A 21634-nucleotide genomic window follows, 5' to 3' on the forward strand; every position below is an offset into this window, starting at 1 on the left:
CGCCAGTTCATTCCTGAGCAGCTGAGGGGCCCGCTAGAGGGGGCAGTGGGTGCAGGGCGCCCTGCTGAGGGCTCCCCTGCCAATCCATCACGGGTGGGGGCTTAGCAAGTGTCTCACTATGGCCAAGTTCAGTACAACAGTGTGGTGTGACACGTGCCACCAGAGAGGTACCCCCATCCCAGGGACGATTCTGGTGCCCAGGGCTGCCCTCCTTGCATGGGCTGTGTTGTCTCCCTTGGGGTGGTTGGCAACCTCCAGCCTACCCTCTCTCCTTTTCGGCGCCGGGGGTCTGGCCCTGCTACAACTCACTGACGAATCGTGCTTCCAGTTCCTATGGCAGAAGCCACTTCCCTCCCTTCGCTAATCCGCCCGTGCATGCAGCCTCCACCTGCTGAGCCAGCGGGAGCCGTGCTCAGCCGGCCCCAGCCAGTGCCAGAGCTCTGAAATTCGCTCTGGTTGCAGTCTGCCGGGCAGCAGAGCCTCCACACCCCGGTCTCGCTGCCGCAGGAAACCCCGACCTTGCTTGGTACCAGGCAGCAAGGAGGCTGCAGACAGCATCAGCTGGCACCAGAACTGCTGAACCCTCAAGGTAAGGACAAGGTGCAGGCAGAGTGCAGGCGCAGCAGAGAGAGCAGAGCAAGCACTGTCCCTGTTGCGCTTTGTTCCCCTGGGTACCAGGGAGGGGGGCGGCTCCAAGCCCCCCTCATTTCCGAGCCAAGGACTTGCGCCTTATTTTGGCTGCAGAGCAGCCCTGCTGCAAGGTCGTCCTGCAGTCGGGGGCCTGTGCTGAGCTCCCGGAGCCATCGCCCACTGTCTTGCTCCTCCACTCCGGGAGTACAGAGGTTTGGGACCCTAATCAGGACCCGAGGCTTTCCTGTCACGCCGCAAGGAGGTTTCAGAGCCTGGCGGGGGGAGTGAAAGGGGGGAGCAGCAGTGGTAGCGCTGGCTGCCGGGACCCTCCCTTCCTTACCAGGGCAAACCCGCAGCGCGGCGATGCTCCCACCTGGGACAGGGTTCCCCGGAGGGCTTAGAGGGCCAGGAAGCGGGGAGGCACTGGGAAAGGCACGGGACAGCCTTGTGCCATGGGGCAGCGGGGTGACCCCAGCAGCATCCCTCTTCCAGCGAGGAAGAGGGGCTGGGGCAAAGTGGAGTGCGAGGCAGGGTTAGAAGCACCGGCGGCCGTGCACGGCGGCACCGGGGCCGTCGCTGGCTGGGACTGAGGGCCGTACTGCACCCGTCTGCCCTGTGTCCTTGACGTGGCAGGCAGCGCGCTAGGACCTGGCGAGCCCCAGGCGGGCATTGCTGGCAGAGCTCTGCCTGAACCGTGCAGAACTCTGCCCGAACTGCCAGGTTCCTTGCCAGCCGGCAGCACCGCGGGAAGGAGCCTGCCAGCTCCGGAAAAAGCACATGTAAGAGAGCGTGGCTGTGCCCCGGGGCCACCCCGCGCCGGGCGGGAGCTCCCTGCGCTGCGTCCCAGCGGCGGGGACGCGCCCGGCCGGAGGGCTGGGGACTGCCGGTTGTAAACAGGGCACGGGGTGAAGGGCTGGCGCTGTTGTGATGGGAGCGGGTGAGTGGGTGCTGGGGCAGAACGGGCATCCCGGCAGCGCTTTGGGGAAGCCCTGGCACCTGTCCGGTGGCAGTGCAGGGCAGCTGGGGTTGGGGTGCTGCGGAGATGGCAGGCTGTCCGACGGGTGCTTTGACCCCAGCATGCTCGGTCCTGCGTTCCTGCATGTGGTGAGTGCTGCTGCCTTCCCCTCTTCATACCGTGCCCCCTATGGGGCTGGGCAGGGGACCCGTGCTAGGAGATATGGCTGGCACCGGGACAGTGCCATGGGGCAGCAAACACCTCCCTTCCATCCCACCAAATCCCCAGCATCATCCAGCAGGGTATGGTATTTAGCTAGCCTGTCTGTGGGGGTGTCACCCCAGGACTGGCGTGGCCACCATTTATTGGCCTCTGTCACATTCTCGTGTCAGTGTTAGCCTCACTGAGCTCTAGCTCTCTTGCATTCCCATATGTTGCTGTATGGCCCAGGGCGAGCCTGAACAGCAAGTGATGCTGCAGGGGAGTCCTTCCAGTTCCTAGAGGCCCTGGGACTGTGCTGTACCTCATCTCCCTTTCTGGACTTTTCATGCAGCCCTGTTCATCCTGTAGCTGGGCACTCTCCCATGACCCTGTTTATTTGTAGGCTGTCTGCTGGGAGTCTGCCTTCTGCCCTTGCTCCTTCTTCCCTAGCCATGGCGTCCCAGCTGCTCATGGCATGATTTGGCCCAGTGCAGAGCTTCCAACTGCTCCCAGGGCTCGAGGCTTAGCCCAAGGTTTGTTTGCAGGAGCCTGACCTCGTGTGCAGGGCAGAGAGATGAAGGTACAGGCAGCTTAGGGTTCATGGCATGGCCCTTGCCCCTGCATCCATGGTGCCTCTCAGGTCAGGGCACTGCCCTGCTGCCCCGATAAGGGTCTTGTGTGAGAGGTGAGAAAGGAGGATTCTTGCCACTGCTCCCTGTCCCTGTGCCCTAGTGCTGCTTCAGAGAGGGAGTGAATAGCATAGAGGCTATGGTGAATCAAGAAAGGTAGGGAATGAGAGAAGTTGGCATAGCCAGGTAGTAGGAGAAAGTGAGACTCATCTGTCATGCCCCCCAGGCCCACATAGGGAAGGTGAAGGGAGATGCAGTGGAAGAGCATGACCATGTGCTGTGCTGACCTGCTTGCACTGCATTGACAGTCTCATTCACAGGCATAGAAGGAGCCCCTTATCCTTGACAAGAGCAGCCAGTGCATCCTTGAAGAGAAGCTGGGTGGCCCTGGGAGCAATGGGATGGGGAATACAGGCAACAGCAGCAAAGCAGCCTGTCCTGAATCAGAATGGGCAGCCTTGATCTGAGCGGCTGGCAGCAACAAGCCAGTACAGGGCTTAATGGGCAGCCAGACTTTCATGGAGCTCTTTTGCTCCTCAAGAAGCTCAGATTTTTGCAGGGATCTCAGCACCTCCATGACTGCTACTCCAAAGCAGAGCCAGAGCCAGCAACAGCACAGCAGCAGCACTGGGCACTGCACAAAGCTCTCCAACTCTGCCTTCCATCCCACGACACAGCACTAGTGAAAGCCATGTAAGGCTTTTCCACCTGCTTGCACCAACAGAAGATGACAGATCCTTTGAAAAGAATGAAGAAGGTAGGGTGGTAGGTGATGCCTGCAGCTTCTCCTTAGGAAGGTCTTTGTGGGAACCCAGCCATTGCTGTTGTCAGGGCTGACTTTTCCCTTCTGTCTTGACAGAAAGGAGATTTACTGGGCATGGGTCCCAGTGTTAGCAGACCAGGTTGATTTCCTGGAGACTCTGAATCCCAATCAGCTGAGGACTGAAGTGTCAAATCAGTCTTAGGTCATGAGATCCTTGGAAGGTAGTGCCAGGAGCCCTCTTCTCCCTGAGGCACTTGGCAGTGGCACAAGGATGCTCCTGGCTGCCTTATAGCCCAGGGCTGTGAGGGAAGTGAGCTGTCTGAGGAAGTATGCCTTGTGCGTTTCCCCATCCTGTCTTACCCTATCCCACCCCATCCCATCCTATCCTATCCCACCCCATCCTGTCCTGCCCCATCCCAGCCCTCAGATGGCCAGTCAGGCCCCCTTTCTCTGTGCTGCAAGCACAACTCCACAGGACAGGTATTGTGTTCAGTGTAATTGACACCGTGTTGTGTCCTCTTGTGATCGATCCTGGGTGACAGCAGGACCCAGAAATCTGTTTCCTAACGCTCTCTGTGCATGGTATAGAACCATAGAATCCTTTCAGTTGGAGAAGACCTTTAAGATCAGCAACTCTAGCCATTTTCTAACTCCACCAAGTCTGGCGCTACACCGCATCCCCAAGCACAACATACCTGTGTATGTTACAGGCAAATGCTGGCTGGCTTCTTTGCTCTGCCTTCAGACCAGCAACTTGAACTTCTGCCCTTGGACTTCCCTGACTATTGCCTAGCTTTCCTGGCTCTTGCTCATCCCCAGGCTTTTCTCTGTGGCACAACCCTTGGCTAGCACAGTACAGGTGCCAAGCCCACACTTTGGGGAGCCTGGTCCCATTTTGTGCAGTCAGTTCTCAATGACCATGATGCCCACAGCACCCAGCTCCAGCCCACTGCCACCTCTTCCTTGCGGTGGGCCTGGGGTCCCAGCGCCCGTGCCCGGAGGGGCACCTTGTGATGCTCCCCGGCCAGGAAGAGCCGGAGCTTCTCCCCCCGGCCAGCAGCTCCCCGCAGCCGGGGGTACGCCGTCGCTGTGCTGTCTCTGCTTTCCCACCCTGCCTGCCTCAGGCCGCGGGGCCACTTAAGCCTGCAGCAGGAGGGCTAAGCCCTTCCCCGTGGGCTCCCCGTGGCCCTGCTCTCCCGGGGGTGGGGGCCGGGGCGGGGGGTGGCCCGCGGGGAGGGGGGTTGGGGGGGACTGCGGGGGGTTGCGGCCAGCAGGGGGCAGCACCGGTCCGCGCGCCTCGCTGCGCTCAGCCCCAGTACAGATCCAACGCGGACACCGGCAGAGCCCCGCTCGGAGTCATAGAGCTCTGCAGCAGTAGCAGGCAGGTGTTAGAAGCAGATGCTGCCCTCCCAGGGACAGTGGAACTCCGCCGGGGTCCCCCCAGCAGCATGAGCACAAGGCACTGCAGGCTCCCGGTCCCTCAACCCCGTGTACGAGGGGTGCAGGACACTCTGAGGATTTACATCTCTCTCCCCAGGGCTTCCCTCTCCCCAGGCCATGTTAGCACATCTTCTGCCCACTCGTGGACCCTCAGCTTTGCAGAGGGGCTGAGGGAGGAAGGAAGTCACTTGGGTGATGCCCAGCGTCTGAGCTGCCGGTCATGGGTTTGCCCTGTTTTTCTTCTGAGGTCTCATGGTTGCACTTCGCCGAGTGGCCTGGGGGCTGCATTCTGGCCTGGGAACCAGCCGAAGCATGACTGGTACAGAGGGGAAACGCTGGCTGGAACAGAGGGGAAACGGTGAATGGCTAGTACTGTTAAAAGCTGTGAGAAAGAGCCCTCCTGGAGATCTCCCTGGGGGTTATTTGTGAGCATTCAGCCACAGCTCCACTGCCGATTAACCCAAGGGGGAAAGCATGATGAGGTTGGCTTAGCTCTCCAAACAGGATTTAGTCAGCTGTGCCAGACGTTTACACAGAGCTGAATTCCTCTGCACCAGCCAGCAGCTGGTCAGGCCAGGCACAGATCAGGGCCAGCATGATGGTGAGAGCTCCTGGCAATGTGTTTGGAATCCTCATCCTCTGCATGTGGCCATGTGCCATGGTCCCTGTGGTGTTGATGGCTGCAGAGCCTGTATGGAGAGCAGGCAGGGTGGGCAGCCACTGTCCATGGCTGTACTTCTTGAGAGCCAGAGCCCACTGCCACCAAGGTGTTTCTGGAAGGCTGATAGGGCTATCCCTTGGGGCTAGGATTCAGCCACTCACATTTTTAGATGGTGCTTGGGGCTAGGATTCAGCTGCTTGTCACCTTTTTAGATGGTGCTTGGATATCATAGAATCATAGAATTGTTAGGGTTGGAAAGGACCTCAGGACTTCTAGTTCCAAGCCCTCTGCCATGGGCAGGGACCCCTCACACTGGATCAGGTTGCTCAGAGCCACATCCAGCCTGGCCTTAAAAGCCTCCAGGGATGGAGCTTCTACCACCTTCCTGGGCAACCTGCTCCAGCATCTCACCACCCTCATGGGGAAGAACTTCTTCCTAACATCCAGTCTGAATCTACCCATTTCTATTTTTCTTCCATTCCCCTTAGTCCTATCACTACCTGACACCCCAAAAAGTCCCTCCCCAGCTTTCTTTTAGGCCCCTTTCAGATACTGGAAGGCCACAATAAGGTCTCCTTGGAGCCTTTTCTCTGGACTGAATAGCCCCAACTCTCTCAGTCTGCCCTCATAAGAGAAGTGCTTCAGCCCTCTGATCATCCTCATGGCCCTTCTCTGGGCATGTTCCAGCACGTCCAGATCCTTCCTGTAATAGGGGCTCCAGAACTGGACTCAGTACTCCAGGTGGGGTCTCACCAGAGCAGAGAGGGAGAATCACCTCCCTCGACCTGCTGGCTATGCTTCTCTTGATGCAGCCCAGGATGTGACTGGCTTTCTGGGCTGCAAGTGCACACTGGTGGCTCATGTTGAGCTTCTCATCCACCAGCACCCTGGGAGCTGCTGAGAACCTGGCTTCACTGGGATATGGATGGGCTTTGTAGGGAGATGGGGAGTGAGCAGGACCACACAGCGGCTTTCACCCGTTTCATCCTGCCAGGTTCCTTCTTTCCCAGCTGACCACAGGTTTCCCATGGCATTTTACAAGAGTGGCTGGATGGCAGCCAGCTCCTTCCTCAATGGCTTTGCCCTGTCGTGCCAAGGAGTGGGATGTCCCTCCGGCACTGCTTCAGTGGGCTGGATGACCTTGACTATAGTGTGGCTCCCTCTGCCCATGCCAGCTCCATCCTCTGCCAAGAACACAAGGCGTGAGACCATGACAGGGTGACGCTGGATGCTCTGAGGAATCCATGTCCCAGGGCTGCCACCTCTGAATGCTGCAGGGTATTCCTGCCCACCACTGCGAGGGGTTAACCCTGGCTCCCCCGGTAAGAGTGGGAGCCTGCACTGTATGTCTTGCATTTACCCAGGTCTCAGCTCAGGCCCTGGCAGGTGGAAACTGCCTGCTCTGGGTGTAATATTTCACCCTTGGCCAGGGGCTCTGTGGCTGTCACTCAGTAACTAGCCACTCAGGAACTCTGCATCTAATTGGCATCATTAGAGAGTAAGTGCTTGTAAGAGCAAGCAAACGGGCAGCTGGAGCTGAGGAGAGGGCAGCAGTGGTGCAGGAAGGGAAGATGGTCAGGGTGCAGGGAGAGAGGTAGAATCATGGGGATGAAGGAGAGAGGGATTGCTGCGGGAATGATTGCACCCAGGAGGTGGTAGGGATGGGAGACACTCAGCAGTGTCCTGGGCAGAGAGGGCTTGTGTGTCCCCAGCCTGCCAGCTGGGAGATTCTCTGTTTCACAGATGCTGCTGCCCCGTGAGGCACAAGGCCATCCTCTCCGGCAGTCTGAGAGGGGCTGGTGCTTGACTTGACCCCAGCACCCATGCCAGCCCCCAGGAGCACTGTGGGTGCCTCAGGCCCCTTGCTGAGCTGCAGCTACCAGGCAGACAATGGGATTTGTTTCTGCTTGCCCAGCTGGAAAACACCTATGGCCCTGCCACCAGGCTGGAGGTGTTCGGGACCAAGGCCTTTCCCTGCTGTCTCCTCAAGTCATTAGTTCACTGGGGATATGAGCTTTGGGCGTGGTGGTGTCACCCCATTGCGTGCTGGAGTTACCAGCAAGGGAAGATGCTGAGCATGGGGAGGTGGTGAGATTGGTTAGCAGTAAGTGCCTCCCTCTGCCTGGCCTCTTCTTGCAGGTTTTTGCCCAAGGCTGCTCTTCTGCTGGCAGTGAGTTTCTGCTGCCCTCAGCCTACTAGTGGAGAAGTCACAGGCAGCTGCCTGACTTCATCCTGTCAGGTTGAGGGAGGAACCTCATATGAGGAAGCAGAGGGACAGCGGCACACTGGAGATCTGCATGGCTCCCTGCGAGTGGTGACGTCCACAGCCGGATCTCTGTGCCACGGGCAGAGCTTAGGAGAGTACTGCAGCCTGCTTCTTCCCCACCTCATCCCAGCCAGGCTCGAGCCATCAGGTAAGCATCACTTCTGCCCTGCCACCTCTCATCTCAAAACACAGGGCGGGGCACCACGGTCCCCAGGGGTAACCGTTAGGAACCCTGTAAGCAATGACTGGAGAACTCACACCCCAGAAAGTGTCTGTCAGCAGCTCTGCAGCCAGGGCCCTGCTCCAGGGTCAGCCAGGGCCTATGAGGGAACAGCAAAACGAAACTGGTCCTTGAGACGTTTGCTGATCTCAGCAACAGGCTGAGGTGCTTTGTTGACTACCAAATCACCCAGGATCATTGCAGTTTCATTATAACTGGGTTCCCAGGAGCCTGTAGTGATTTTTTTCCCCACACTGGCATTTGACAGTGGTCCAGCATCTTCTGTGTTTCCCTCCATGTGACTGATTAAAATGCCCCTTCCCTCCCTTTCCCAACTCAGCTGTGTTCCACTGCTTTGTCACACGAGCAGGGAATCGGATATGGCTGCTAATCTGCTTGCCACCCCACTCCTGCCTCCCTGTTCTGCCTCTTAAACACACTGGCTCTCTGTTTCTCTGCTTCGTGGCACTGAGGGCTGGTGCAGAAGCTAAGCTGAGCCACCCGTGCCATCCTCTGGGACAGGGTGAGCAGCACCTTATGGGGGAAACACTGGCACTGTGGTTCAAGCTTGCAAAAGAAAGGGTGGCTTTGTAATGGAGAAGGGAGCTGGATTCCATGCATCTCCCAGACTTCAGCCCTGCTGCAAGCTGACAGCCTCACTGTGCCTCACTTTCCCCTGCCTCTAGCACAGGCACATTTGAGGGAAAGGGAACTCTAATTGCAGAGGAGGGCTGGTGGGTTAATTAATGTATGGTTGCAAAGTGCTTGCAGATCTCCAAGGAAAACGGCCAACGTGGGTGCCAAGTGTAAAGGATCCTGCAAACACTAGCTGCCTGCAAATGCTGTCTAGATCCTCAGGCTCTAAGATTCAAATATTGCCCAAGAGGCATGGAAAATATTCCTTCAGCTCATATGATGCATTACCCACAGCCTGGAATAAATTTCCTTTCTTCTCTTGCTTTCCAAACCAGCTGTTTGTTTGCTTTCCCCTTTTGGATTTTATTGCTTTAGCCAACGCAGGGGACTGCTACAGGGAAAGAAAGGGAAAAAAAGGCAGCTTTTGTGAAAGGTTTGGCAGCAAGTGTCTCTGAAGGGAGAGCACTTTGCCTGCTTGCTCTGCCTGTTACACGCTGCTTTTGAGCAGAGTGTCCAAACTGGACTCCAGGTGATAGCGTTGCAGTGCCTGTGGCACACATCTGATGCTTCAGAAAGAAAATCAAAGGGCTGGGCATTCTGAGCCCCATTGGCATGGTGTCTCGGTCCAGAGAGGGAAGGAGACTCAGTTCTTTTGAATATTGCCATGTTGTGAAACTAGAGGCACAACCGAGGCCAAAATATCACCAGCCAGGCTATTTATTAACAGAATAAAGTGGATGGATCGGAAGGGGGGAGAGAGAAAAGAGACAGTGAGAGGGAGAATAGGAAAGGAATTATATTACCACACCCTTCACCCCCCAAGACAGTTTGGGTCTGTGGAGGGAGGGTGCTGCAGCTTTGGCATGGAGGAGATGTTGGGTCTGTGGAAGAAGGGTGCTGCAGCTTTGGCATGGAGGAGATGTTGGGTCTGTGGAAGAAGGGTGCTGCAGCTTTGGTGTGGAGATGCTGGGTCTGTGGAAGAAGGGTGCTGCAGCTTTGGTGTGGAGGAGATGTTGGGTCTGTGGAAGAAGGGTGCTGCAGCTTTGGTGTGGAGATGCTGGGTCTGTGGAGGAAGGGTGCTGCAGCTTTGGTGTGGAGATGTTGGGTCTGTGGAAGAAGGGTGCTGCAGCTTTGGTGTGGAGGAGATGTTGGGTCTGTGGAGGAAGGGTGCTGCAGCTTTGGTGTGGAGGAGATGTTGGGTCTGTGGAAGAAGGGTGCTGCAGCTTTGGTGTGGAGATGCTGGGTCTGTGGAAGAAGGGTGCTGCAGCTTTGGTGTGGAGATGTTGGGTCTGTGGAGGAAGGGTGCTGCAGCTTTGGTGTGGAGATGCTGGGTTTGTGGAGGAAGGGTGCTGCAGCTTTGGTGTGGAGGAGATGTTGGGTCTGTGGAAGAAGGGTGCTGCAGCTTTGGTGTGGAGATGCTGGGTTTGTGGAGGAAGGGTGCTGCAGCTTTGGTGTGGAGGAGATGTTGGGTCTGTGGAAGAAGGGTGCTGCAGCTTTGGTGTGGAGGAGATGTTGGGTCTGTGGAAGAAGGGTGCTGCAGCTTTGGTGTGGAGGAGATGTTGGGTCTGTGGAAGAAGGGTGCTGCAGCTTTGGTGTGGAGGAGATGTTGGGTCTGTGGAAGAAGGGTGCTGCAGCTTTGGCGTGGAGGAGATGTTGGGTCTGTGGAGGAAGGGTGCTGCAGCTTTGGTGTGGAGATGCTGGGTTTGTGGAGGAAGGGTGCTGCAGCTTTGGTGTGGAGGAGATGTTGGGTCTGTGGAAGAAGGGTGCTGCAGCTTTGGTGTGGAGGAGATGTTGGGTCTGTGGAAGAAGGGTGCTGCAGCTTTGGTGTGGAGGAGATGTTGGGTCTGTGGAAGAAGGGTGCTGCAGCTTTGGTGTGGAGGAGATGTTGGGTCTGTGGAGGAAGGGTGCTGCAGCTTTGGTGTGGAGGAGATGTTGGGTCTGTGGAGGAAGGGTGCTGCAGCTTTGGTGTGGAGGAGATGCTGGGTCTGTGGAAGAAGGGTGCTGCAGCTTTGGTGTGGAGGAGATGTTGGGTCTGTGGAGGAAGGGTGCTGCAGCTTTGGTGTGGAGGAGATGTTGGGTCTGTGGAGGAAGGGTGCTGCAGCTTTGGTGTGGAGGAGATGTTGGGTCTGTGGAAGAAGGGTGCTGCAGCTTTGGTATGGAGGAGATGTTGGGTCTGTGGAAGAAGGGTGCTGCAGCTTTGGTGTGGAGGAGATGTTGGGTCTGTGGAAGAAGGGTGCTGCAGCTTTGGTGTGGAGATGCTGGGTCTGTGGAGGAAGGGTGCTGCAGCTTTGGTGTGGAGGAGATGTTGGGTCTGTGGAGGAAGGGTGCTGCAGCTTTGGTGTGGAGGAGATGTTGGGTCTGTGGAGGAAGGGTGCTGCAGCTTTGGTGTGGAGGAGATGTTGGGTCTGTGGAGGAAGGGTGCTGCAGCTTTGGTGTGGAGGAGATGCTGGGTCTGTGGAGGAAGGGTGCTGCAGCTTTGGTGTGGAGGAGATGTTGGGTCTGTGGAGGAAGGGTGCTGCAGCTTTGGTGTGGAGGAGATGTTGGGTCTGTGGAGGAAGGGTGCTGCAGCTTTGGTATGGAGGAGATGTTGGGTCTGTGGAAGAAGGGTGCTGCAGCTTTGGTGTGGAGGAGATGTTGGGTCTGTGGAAGAAGGGTGCTGCAGCTTTGGTGTGGAGATGCTGGGTCTGTGGAGGAAGGGTGCTGCAGCTTTGGTGTGGAGGAGATGTTGGGTCTGTGGAAGAAGGGTGCTGCAGCTTTGGTGTGGAGGAGATGTTGGGTCTGTGGAAGAAGGGTGCTGCAGCTTTGGTGTGGAGGAGATGTTGGGTCTGTGGAAGAAGGGTGCTGCAGCTTTGGTGTGGAGATGCTGGGTCTGTGGAGGAAGGGTGCTGCAGCTTTGGTGTGGAGGAGATGTTGTCCTTGTTGGCTGTGCTGTCCTCTGAGCAGCCTCTTCAGCTCCATGAGTTGTAACAGGCAGAACTTAGGACACGGAGAGAGGGTTCCTCTTGGTCTGCTTCTTCCAGGCTACATGGTGATGTCTCTGTCATTTTTCTCTCCTGGTATTCTGTCCATTTTTCTTCAGAGCAGCATTGCCCTGGGCTTTTCCTTCTCTTGTGTTTTCCTTCCCCCCCAGCCAGTAGTTGCTGAGATCTTTTATACAGTTTTAAAAGTATGCATATTCCAGAGAGTATGGATAGCAGTGGCCTCTGCCCATTGCTTCCAGGGCAGCTGCAGTCTGGTGAGCAATCTTTATGCACCTTCCAGGGAGATGTTATCCAGTGGCAACTGCCTGATACACATCAGCTATTGTCTGGGCAAGCAGTAAAGCTGATTTTATCTTTGTTGAGTCACATCAAGAGAGACAAGATTTAGTCTCTCACAAACGGCCTGGGGAGCATGTCCATGGCACTTCTGGCCTTAGGTAAGGAAGAAGCTTCCTGGCTGCCTTCCTCTGGGAAAGAAGGGCTCCACTTTCTTCCCTTGCTCTGGGGAATGCTGCAACCTGCCAGCAGCGGCAGCGTATTTTGGCACCAGGCTTCTGCTTCAGGGATGGAAAGAGTGGAAGAGCAACAAGCCTCCAGGCCCGGCTCAAGGCTGCCTTTTTTCCTTGCCCAAGTTACACATGGGAGAAATATCTAGTTCTGTGTGTTGTACTGGTGTTGTACACCAGTGGGCCCAGTACCAGTGCTGGGCAAGGACCCAGCTGTTTCCAGATGGGAGCAGAAACCATTTCTGTAGCTGTTTACTTCTTCTGAGAGGCTTGTTATTGTACTCACAAAAGCAAAGAGGATAACATGAGAGGCACTTGGGAGCAGAGGCCTTTGCAAAGGCAACCCATCCTGCCAAGATGAAGCAAGACAGCTTGGCCCTTCTGCAAAGGCTGATATTTGCAGGGCAATAAGTGAGTTGTCACCAGCTGCAGAGTTTGTACCTCCCCTCGCAGAGGAGGCACCGTCCTCCTGAGACCAGCATTGGCATCACACAGACCAAGGACTGAGGACAGATGTGCTCCCCAGGGGACTGAGATGCCTCTCCTGAGACAAGACCCATGGCTGAACTGTCTTCTGTTCTGCACCAGCCAGGGCTAGATTTTAATCAATGCCCTGTCCCAGCCTTAGCCTTTCTCAATCCACAGTGTCTTGCACGCTCTGGGTCTCCTGTTTGCCCACAGGAAGCGGAGCCCATCTTGCAAGTTGTTGGTGGGTGGGTGCACAGATCTGTGCAGAGAAGCAGCCAGCAGCCCATGCTGTGCTGAGGAACTGGAAGCTGCCTGCTTGCCTCCTCCCCTTGGGTGTATCTGCTGGCCTTCTGTCTGCCTGTGGTCAGGCATTGTTTGGTGCTAATGGATTTTAAACCCCCTGTCTCCACTGAGAGACATCTCTGTCGAGAGATGTTGATTCTAGTGCTTGGGTGGGGCTGTGCAGACAGGACCAGAGCTGTGAATTAGGGAACATTTAATCCTGTAATTTGGAGATGGTAAGTGCTATTCATCTTACTGATGAAAGCTGGAGGTGAGGCAGCAGCTACACCCACCCCGTCCTGAAGCAGAGATTTCCCAAATACCCACTCAGAGGTAAATTCTGTGGCATTTCTCCTCCAGATGAGGCCTGGGACACCTAATGATGCTGAGAGCCTTGTCCTGGCTTCTCTAGCCACTATAGTGGTTCATCTGGGCACCACCAGTCTGGACCCTGCACTTGGGAGTCCCTGGGGGATCAGTTCCTGCTAAAGATGGAGCTTATGCAGAAAAATGAAATTATAAGGATGTTCAGATTTTAGCTTGATGCTGCAGAGTGGTAAGTGTCTGCATCTCGAGGGAAAAACCAAGGACCTAAAGTGGTGTGGTATTGAGGGCCCGTGTACAGCCACAAGGACCAGTAGGGCTCCAAGGTGACAGCAAAGCACATCTCAAAGCCGGAGAGGAGGCAATGTGAGACATCCCAAAGCAGGTGACCTACTCTTCTGTTTTGATTTTTTCCCCCAGTCTACTTTGAAGTGGTCTTGGTTCATGTTTTTCCTTTTATGCTGGGCTGAAAAGAGAGAAGGGAGAGGGAGAGGGAGAGGGAGAGGGAGAGGGAGAGGGAGAGGGAGAGGGAGAGGGAGAGGGAGAGGGAGAGGGAGAGGGAGAGGGAGAGGGAGAGGGAGAGGGAGAGGGAGAGGGAGAGGGAGAGGGAGAGGGAGAGGGAGAGGGAGAGGGAGAGGGAGAGGGAGAGGGAGAGGGAGAGGGAGAGGGAGAGGGAGAGGGAGAGAAGTCCACCCAGAAGAAAACCTTTCCAGCTTGGAAAGGCTTAGGGAAAGTAGACTGAAGAAAGGCAGGCCCAGGGCTTGGATCCATCATTGCCTGGTAGATGCAGCAGGAGCTTAATTGGAGATGGGAGCTTTTAAACTTAATTTGATCTGATATGAATCTTACATTTAAGACAACAGCCTCCTGTCTTATTATCCGACAACAACGTCTGCTGCTCACTTCATGCTGTCAGTGAATCCCATTATCTGAGCCCAGAAACCCATAATGGCACACAGAGGAAGAGATCCAGCAGCAGGGACTGCTACTGAGCAGGACAGCAGAGGATGACAATCCACAGTGTCATCACAGTGTCTCAGAAAGCACTCTCAACTCTTTCCCCATTGCCTTTTATTGAGGCTTTGGGGACTTTTTGCGTATGCAGTGATGGTTTTTCAGGTCTGTCTTCAAATACAAGCTTGGTGCTTGGATTCTGAGAGACGTGTGTTAGAGATCATCTTGGTGAGAGATCGTGAAGACAGGCATCTGCCAGAGCACTGGGGGGTGTTACACCTTCTGATTTTAATTTCTAACCCAAACTGATCACTGTCTGCAGAGAGTTTTTCGAGGCTGTTTATTAATGGAGCAAACACTTCTGCAGTCAAAGCTGCTGCGAGGCCTTCCTGGTGCTGCTGCCTGTGACCATGCAGCACAGGAGGGGCGGGGAGAGTGAGAAGGGCCATGTGCTCCTGGAGGAAACACCTTGAAACACCCAGCTACATAAATAAGATCTCCACAGACCGTTTAACTGCCCGGATATGAGGCTGAATTCAGGTATACTCCCCTCGCTGGGGGCAAAGTACCCAGAGTGCTGCTGCACCTTGGCACACAAGCAAAACAATAGCTTTTATCTCAGCTGAGTAGATACCTATTCCAGAGAGATAAGAGCCTGGAGAGAGGCAGCTTCAAAGAAAAGCAACAGCTTAAGAGTCCATGACTGCCCCTTGGATACTAATACTTGCATCTTCTGGATACAGGGGAGCTGCTAAATTTCGGAGGGCTTAGCACATGACCTGCCATCCTTGGTAGCACCATCATGAGTGCAGTCTGAAAAGTGGTCTTCAGTCCTCTTTGTAACCTGATTGATCAATCTGCTCTCTCTCTCTCTCTCTGTCTCCATCATCTCTATCTCTCTCTATATATAGTCATTGAACACCTCTTCCATGAAGAAAGCCTGAGGGAGCTGGGGTTGTTCAGCCTGGAGAAAAGAAGGCTCCAGGGAGACCTCATTGTGGCCTTTCAATATTTAAGGGGGCCTATAAAAAAAAAAAGGGGGTCAATCTTTTTAGCAGAGCCTGTTGCAATTGGACAGGAGGTAACCTTTTTAAACTACAAGAGGAGAGCTTTATATTAGATATAAGGAAGACATTTTTTACAGTGAGCATAGTGAAACACTGGAACAGGTTGCCCAGAGAGGTGGTAGTGCCTCATCCCTGGAAACATTCAGGGGCTGCTTGGATGGGCCCCTGAGCAATCTGATCTGCCTAAAGATGCCCCTGCTCACTGCAGGGGATTTCAACTAGGTGACCTTTATAGGTCCCTTCCAACCCAAAATATTCTGTTATTCTACGCTGTAAGCTCACATCCGTAAGGGGTGACTGCCAGTAGAGAGGGATTTTGTCCAGATGCAGCACCGGGGGACATGCAACGCAGCTGGTGAGCGAGGCCAGTTCACACGCCATTTCGAGCCATGATATACTGTACAGCTCCCTTTAGAGCTATAATATAATTTGGGTATTTACGCAACCCGGAGCCGGGCGCAGCTGAGGAGCGTGTTGGAGGGGGGGAGGCTTTTGCTCTCCTCCCACCAGGGCTGTGTTTTGCTGAACCATGCGGGGGTTTTCCCGCCGGCTGCGGGGCGTGGGGATGAGAGGAGGCGCGGAAAGGGGGGGAGCCAGGGGAGGGCAAGCCCAGAAGGGAGGGCCGGGTCCAGGGAGCGGCGCGGCGCGGAGGAGCGCGGGTCAGGTGGGCTCACCCGCGGCGGGGATACCACTGCCCGCGGGGAGGCTGTGGCACCTCTTCCCCGGCTGGAGTCTGGGGGAAAGGCAGGAGGGAGGCGGGAGAAACCTCCGCCCCCTCCACGCGGGAACCGCGTGGCGCTGAAGGCGGCAAAAAGAGGAGGAGGAGTTTGCGGAGCTGGGAGGGCGGGAGGGAGGAAGGCGGCTTCCCATCCGCGCTGGGGACAGAAGGCACCGGAGCCGGCAAGGAGAGGGGGGCGGCAGGGGACATCCTCATTTCAGGTATCGGCTCAAAGCCGCGAAGTTTGCACCCCCCCACCCTCTCCCCGCCGCGGCTCCCAGCAGCATTTCAGAGGTGCCGGAACCCACGCACCTGGCAGCTTTGACATGCTGCTGGGAGCCGCCGGGGAAGTCGGGGGGGCTGCAAGCTCAGGATCCGACGCCGCAGCGTGGGTCTCGGCACGGGGCTGGGGCAGGGGGAGGGATGCTTCGATGCTGCCTTTTTTTTTTTTGTAATGGGGGAGTTTTCTTCCTCGACGTCTCTCATAACAACTCCAGATCCCCTTTCGTAGTTACTGCCGGAAAAGAGAGCGCATGTGGTGTAGAGGATGCGAGGCAGGGCAGCCAGCGTGTGGGTTTGGGGTGGTGAAACGCGGTGATGCTCTGATGTCCGGGATGCCGGGCTTCACCGAGGGTTCTCTGCAGCGCTCCTCCGGATGCAGGGTTGTGCATCCCTGCTCTGGCTCTCGTGTGCCTGCAGGGCAGCGGCTGCGGGCACGCCGCGGGGACTTGCTGGAGGGCGCGTGGGCTGGGTGCCATGTGCTGCTGTCCCCTTGGCTGGCAGCAAGCCGCAGGGCCGCGTTTGCTCCAGGTCCTGCTCAAGAAAATGCTCCCAGTTATCTGTGGGATGCTGTGGAAGGTTTCAGTCAGCGTTTTTTTCCATTCCTAAGCAAACCATCTGTGTTTACAGAGAGCCTGGTCCAGGAGGGAGCACCAAGAGTGCCATGTAGGGTCTTTTTGTGCTGTCTTCCCCACTCCTGTAGCTAAATCTGAGTGTCTAGTTAAATCTGAGCCTCATGCCTCTGCTAGGTGCTAATACTGACAGACCAACACAGTCTCTGCCTGTAGTCACCAACATTCCCATCTGCCTCCTGGGAACAGGCTGCGGAGCTGTGGGCTGTGTGGGAAGGCAGCAGCAGCCAAGCCCTGAGGCTGTGGGATCACAGACAAGTGAGCCTGTATCCATGAGCCCAGCAGATTCCCCAGGGCTAGGGGCTGCAGGAGAAATTTGTGCAGCTGTTGGCCACAGCTGGATGTGCTTCCCGGCTGCTCCAGAGCAGGAAGCAGCCCAACAGCTCTTCAGTTGCCTGTTGCGAGTCAACACAATTGAGAGACTTCTGTGAAGGCCGACATGGGAAATCCCACTCCTCTCCTGCACATCCCAGCTTGGCGGCATCGTTTCCGCTTGCCAGCCCCTCTGAGCTGCTGGTCAGCCTTGGGTTTCCTGGATCCTGCCTTCAGTACAAAGCTTTCTCAGGATTCTGCCCCTCTGCTTGGGTGAGACCCCGCATGGAGTGCCCAGCTCTGGGGAGACCTTATTCAGCTTGTCAGTCCTTAAAGAAGGCCTACAAAAAGGTCATGACATTCTTTTTAGCAGGGCCCCTTGCAATAGGACAAGGGGTGATGGTTTTAAACTACAGGCCTCAAGCTGCACCAGGGGAGGTTAAGGCTGGACATAGGAAAAAAAAAATCACTGGAAGGATTGTCAGGCACAGGCTGCCCAGGGAGGTGGTTGAGTCACCATCCCTGTCTGTGTTTAAAAAATGTGTAGATGTGGTGCTGGGGGATATGGCTTAGTGGTGGACTTTGTAGACTAGGGTCAATGGTTGGACTCCATGATCTTGAAGGTCTTTTCCAACCTAAATGATTCTTTGATTCTGTTCTATGATACGCTGTCTGCGCGGTGCCAATACCACACGTGTGTCCTCTGGAGCACTCCTGCTCCTGCCATTGCCTTTTGCTCCTGGAAAAGGAGGTAGGCTTGCCCTTGGCTCACTGAAAAGGTCTTCACAGAGCAGAGGTGCTTTCCGTATGGCACCATGGGGTGTAACATAGGGCCTGGAAGATGGTTTGCAGATGGCTGTTCCCCACACAGATGAGTGGCAAAGGCCTATCCTGTGCCAGGATGAAGAAATTTAATCCAGCCTGAAACACCAAATGTGCCAGCACACAGGGTGGTGTGGCACCTGAAATTGTCCTTCCTCTTCTTTCCTCCTCAAGATGTGTAATTAACTACTGGCATAATTTCCCCATCATGGCATCCCTGTTCTCATTATCTTGGGCTGGGAGGTATTAATGAGCCTCTTCCTCTTTGGAGATGAACCATGGACTTTGTTCTTGCCCTGTCCTGACCTGTCTCCCTCCTTGTTGTGGTCTGGGGGTAAGCCAGGGCACAGAGGACAAGGCATCTGTTGACCCACTCCCACGCTGCACCTTCCTTGTTAATCCTGGCTTCACTCCCAGCTCTGCTGGCAGAGGCAGGGCTGGAGGCTGGCTAGTCAGGCCAGAGAGAGCCTAGGAGCACCTGCCTGCCCCGTCTAGATGGGAAGGCACTGACTGTCTGCTTTGGGAAGTCAACAAGCAGCCTCTTTCTCTAGGACAGATGTAAATCTCATTTGTTTTCACCCAGCATAACATCCAGGTCCTTGGCAAGTGTCAAACTGCTTTTATCAGCAGAGTGTCATTCACTTGTCGTTCTTGCCAGGTTAGTACTGACTCCACAGTGCAAATTCTGCTCACTTGCAAGTGTCTTCAGGGCACCTACAGCACCTATTTCTGCCCCATGAGTGGTGCTGTTGAGGCTGCAGGACTGTGAGCCTTTGGGGTCACATCTCTGTGCTAACTCATACTCCGCTGTCAGCAAGCTCAGGTGCAAAGCAGTGTGCAGAGTGAGCTACAGCCATTTGCATGGGGGCAGGAGTCAGGGTTTCAACAGCCACACAGTTACTAGGGTTTGATTAGAAGGGGTGATAAAGACTAAGTGCTTCTTAGGTTAATGGTGTGCAATATGTGGGACGGGGAAACAAATGTGCAGAGTGGGTGCAGAGCCTGTATGGGTTTGGTTACATCAGGGTGTGTGGTCTGGAGGGACCCCACTGCCCCAGCTGGGGTTGCAGTACAGCACTGCACTCTATCTCCCACTCCAGACCCTACCCACAGACTTCATCAGGGGATTGGCTGTACATGGGCTCTAGGATCCCTGTGTGGGAGAGGAGCTGTGGTGCTGCGTGAGGAACGTGTGTGAGGGTTGCTGCTCTCATGGGACAAAGGAAGCTGTCGCGTAGTGATAGCACTTGCCCTTTGTACTTCATTGCTGATGCTTGGGTGATTGATGTGATGAACATCATTGGTGTGATATTTTCATCTTGCTGCAGTTTGAAGCAGGCTTTTCCCTGGTCTCGCCAATCCCTGAGAAAGGGGAGGTTCAAAGTACTGGGTATGCATGGCTGTCACACATCACCCATGACAGAAATTGGTGAGCCTGGCATTCTGGGTGCAGTGCTTGAGCCTTTCCTTTAGCTTCATAGTTAAGCTGTGGGCGAGCAGAGTCAGACTTCATCTCCAGGAGGCCAGCTTTTTTTGAAGTCCTAGGGGAACAGAGACCTATTGACTGCTTGCTGTCTCATGCCATCAGGAAATCGGGCAGATTTCCACACAGCCTTCTTCCCCCACACACCACTGCTAGAGGGATCTGCTTTATTTCATTTCCTTTAGGACTTCTTTGAGGGGAAGGCACCTCACTGTGAAGTTTCCAACTGGAAGTGCACAGTGAGTGGTCCAGGAAGTCACAGAGGGAGGAGGCAGGCGGGGGCTGGAGGTGGAGAGGAGCAAGGCCGAGAGCAGTATGGCTTGGTTGGGAGTAGCAGTGGAATCTGAGGGGTGTGCAGTTAGCCTCCCACCCAGTTAGTCACCCACTCTGGCCACATACTGAGGTTGAGTCATGGCAGCAGGTCTGGGTCTCCTCCTAAACTTCTGCCATCAACCTGAATGGCTGCAAGGCTGATGGGGAGGGTAGTGTCCCATCTGGGAGACCCTGCCTGGCTTCTTCCACTGCTTCCCATGCTGGAGCTCTGTGTATAGTCCTCACCCCTGCCTGGTTCATCCCACCTCACCCACCAACACCATGCAGGGACAGGGAGCCAATTTACACCTGTGTTTGAGGGCTGCCTCCCCTGGAGGAGCTCAAAGATAGTGAGAGCTTTGGGGTGGGGAGCCCCATTTGAGTTTTGCTACAGATTTGCTTGTGAGAAACCCTCATGAGAGGAGCTCCTTCCTTCTCAGCTTGGGGATTACCCCTGGAGAACAGCTTGGGGAAAGAGGATGGACTAGTGGCACAGCGTTTTTCTTGGTCCTGGCCAGCAGCTCAGGGTTGGAGGACCTGCCTGCCCTGCCTTCAAAAAGCCTTCTCTTTTCCTGGCCCCAGGACCAAGTTGGAGGCAGTTCCATTTTTCTGCTTGGAATATCCTCCCTTGGTGCTGTGGAAGAGCTCTCCAATGGTGTTTGTGCCAGATATTCCTCTGCCCCCTTAGGGAGCCCACTGCTGTAGGATGCCTGTGAGGAGCAAGGCACTTTCAGCCTATCCAGGTTTGTAGGTGTTGGGCTGTGGCTGAGGCCAGTGGGGTGAGTAGGTCTCCGTGCTGTCCTGATGAGAGGAGGAGCATTATCCATTCACCACAGACCAACGGCAACACAACCAAGTCATTAAGAAGTGATCCACCCTCCCCTGCAGCTTCTCTTTTCCAATTTTCACACTTGCTGCTCTTGGCAAGACGTGGCTGGTGTGGCCACATGGTGAACCACGCCAGGGCATTGATCTCTCAGCTTGTTTCCAGAGGGGGTTGTTACCCTGGAGGCAGCAGTAATCACAGAATCAGTAAGAGAACAGGATGTTTAGGTAATGGAGAAGAAGAGCTGTGCCTCATGGGAGGGCAAGGGAGCTGCTATAGGGTCCCACACTCGCCCTGTCTGGGCTTGCTTCAAAAGAGGAGCCCTTAACCAGCAACAGACCCAGGAGCAGTACATACCCAGGCTGTTGGTAAACAAATGCAAGTTGTCTGTTCCTCCTTTCCTTCTCCTGTGGCTTCAAACAGGGACATGGTGTGCCAGAAAGGGATTGCTTCAGCAGGGCATCAGCTGTGTCCCAGTCCCAGTGTGTTCAGGCACTTGGGCAAGCTCCAGCAGGATGTCTTGCCACTTTGACAGAGGCTGTGGTACCTTCAGGTCTCCCAGAGGGAATCCCAGATCTGCCCTCATCTCCTGATACCCAACTTCACAGAGGGTAGTCTGTGAGGCTGATGGAGCCTGCAAGCCTGCGTCAGTGTCTGCAAAGTGCCATTTCCACACGAGCAGAGCTCTTGGTGGCTCTCATGCAGGGCTCTCCATGCTGCCCTGAGGCATCCCTGAGGATGCTCATAGTCCCAGGCAGCCTGGGGCCTTGTGGCTGTGGCACACTGGGCGGTGGTTAGTTGCAGGGATGCGGCAGTGCCTGTGGGTTGGGATTTGGAGGGGATGTGACTTGCCCTTTCCTGACTTGTGTCTGGGCTTATTGTCGGTCGTGTGGGAGACTCTTTCGCCAGGGTTTGGCCAGGCTGAGCTCTCCACCTCAGGTTGGCTCTCCACGCTTGATCCTACTTGCATAAAGGCTTTCCTGTTTGTCATGAGTTACTTGAGGCTGGTGCTGAGAGCGAGAGGTTTGAGCTCTGACTTATTCCCTCCGAAGGAGGTGTCTGCCGTGAGCCTTGCTCTGGATCCGCATTTGAAACCCGAGTCCTGTCAGGGTGTTTGGGGAAGCTGAGTTGTTCAGGGAGGAGTGAAGAGGGTGCCAGAGGTGGCGTGTCCGCCCTGGGTGTTTACTCCAAGTCCTTCGCTTGCTCCACGCCCATGCTGCCGCCTTGGCTCTCCCTTCCTCAGTTCACAGACCATGAGCTGCCCACA

General features: G+C 55.4%; 1 protein-coding gene across 1 annotated transcript in view; it reads left to right on the forward strand.

Annotated features, from left to right (window-relative positions):
- Positions 1-415: 415 nt before the first annotated feature.
- Positions 416-21634, forward strand: part of SLC29A1 (solute carrier family 29 member 1 (Augustine blood group)) — a 38595-nt gene continuing 17376 nt past the window's right edge. The window contains exon 1 of the mRNA XM_054162402.1: positions 416-589. The gene's annotated coding sequence lies outside the window, so the exon portion shown is untranslated. The remainder of the gene's footprint in view (positions 590-21634) is intronic.

This window comes from Dryobates pubescens, chromosome 6 (genome assembly GCF_014839835.1).
Source record: "Dryobates pubescens isolate bDryPub1 chromosome 6, bDryPub1.pri, whole genome shotgun sequence".
NCBI classification, from domain to species: domain Eukaryota; kingdom Metazoa; phylum Chordata; class Aves; order Piciformes; family Picidae; genus Dryobates; species Dryobates pubescens.